We start from the raw sequence: 2163 nt of genomic DNA on the forward strand, positions 1-2163 counted from the left end.
GTAAAGGAAGAAATTTGATTTTTCTTCCATTAGTTAAAATGACTTGCCCCATTTTCCAATATTTACTGCGGCAAGATGGACTGATTGTCTTCATAGCATACAGATACAGATTTTGCTTCCAACATGTGAGAATTAATTTCTCCAATTATACTAGCAGAGCGCAAGCATGACCACCAGAGGGTGCACACAACACAGCTGAAAATTAGCACAGATTTGATGGACAACATACCAATCAGGACACTGAACCAAATAGCAACAAAAATCTGCAGTGATAGCCTTACATTATAATTTCTCTTCTGTTCAATATATATTGTAATTGACCTGATTCTCAGCAGCATTGTCCCTTTTTACATTGGTTTTCTTTTGTGCTGGTGCCACGCTCACACTAAATGGTGCAAAGGGGGTACACAAACAGTGCCTCAAGGTGGCAGGGATTCTGGGATTTGTAAGTTTAGTGCAAAACCAGAAGTCACTAGACAACTTCATAAAATGCTAGTTTGTAGCCAGATGGAAAACGGTTCCCATTCTGGATACCATACTTCAGGAAGGGATTGAATGTTGTGGAGAGGATAGAGAAGTGATATACGAGAATGACTCAAAGGATGACAGATCACAATTAAGTGTGTGGACTGTTACCTGTGTGGTAGGTAACATGTGCTACTCAATCCTTAGTTAGTGATGAGGTATTCTGAATCCCGTTGAAGAAGCTTTGAACTCTTCCAGTAGTAACAAAAGGTTTATTGAGTAACTACAACAATACTTACATGAGTTCTTTACTTTAACTTTGATACTAGTGATAAGGTTAACAAGATCTAACTATACGTAACTCCACTGGCCATCTAAACTAGTCTGCTGTTGCTTTGATCACAGTGCACCCAAGAGGGAGCGAGAGACCCAATGTGGCTGCCTTTTATACCCGTTGTTCCGGCCCTTTACTGATCATGTGGTCCTACTGATTACACATTAACCCCTTGTGTACATGCACACATAATGATCACTACAGGGTGTTCATGTGTTGTAACCTGCTTTGATACATGTTGATAATAAAGTACATTAAAAAAAGAAATGAGAGTTTAAATCCCTCAACTTAATCCCTCAAAGCTTCAAAGGCATTTGAAGACTAAACATGGTGAGTTCGAGAACATGATTTTTTTCAAAAGATGCACCTAGAATTTAAATCAAGGTTGAAGTCCTTAGCAGAAATGTAATATTGAATGACAAAGCGTGTACCATAGGGAGGATCACCTGATGCATTAAAGGTAAGTGAATCTGGTTTGCACAGGCTCACCTGGTGCATTAAAGGTAAGTGAAATGATGTGTTGCAAAAGTCTGCTGGTTGGTCTCGGTAGGTCCTGGGAAAAAATGTTTGATAAACACTTCTCTAAACCCATCAAGATTTTAGAGTAAATAAAATGATAACGGGGCCATAGATGTGGTTGACAGATAAAAGAGAATAAACCGTTTAATCAATTAAGCATTTGGTCTTGAATCATAGAATTTACAGTGCAGGAGGCCATTTGGCCCATCGAGTCTGCACCGGCCTTTACAAAGAGCACCCTACTGAAGCCACGTATCTACCCTATCCCCATAACCCTCACTTAACGTTTTTTTGGACACGAAGGGCAATTTAGCATAGCCAATCCACCTAACCTGCACATCTTTGGGCTGTGGGCGGAAATTGGAGCACCCCGAGGAACCCCACGCAGACATGGGGAGACTGTGCAGACTCCGCACAGTGACCCAAGCCGGGAATCGAACTTGGGACCCTGGAACTGTGAAGCAATGGGAGTACCTCAAAAGCACGGGCGGATTTAAAATGAAACAGCGTGCCGCGGCAGAGTACCTCCACCCGACCCCCAAGTGATGAGCCATTCTCCCAGCCAATCACTTTGAAATCCTTGGCAGAAGTTACATGCCGATCACAGAGGAGGGGGTAACTCGCGCTCGTGTGCCCGTCGGGACTACATTACCCACACGGCTTGTGGCGCTGCGCAGTGAGGAGCGACTGGATGCAACCCGAGAGCCCCACAGTGCCTGATGGGAATTGTCGTTTTCGCGCGCGCAACAGCAGTTGTCGTCCAGCGTTCGGGAGTTCGAAACTGAGAAAGCGCGAGACCGAGCTGCCGGCACATGGGCGGGGCAGGTGTAAATCACACCATGGCT

This window comes from Scyliorhinus torazame, chromosome 6 (genome assembly GCF_047496885.1).
Source record: "Scyliorhinus torazame isolate Kashiwa2021f chromosome 6, sScyTor2.1, whole genome shotgun sequence".
Lineage (NCBI taxonomy): Eukaryota > Metazoa > Chordata > Chondrichthyes > Carcharhiniformes > Scyliorhinidae > Scyliorhinus > Scyliorhinus torazame.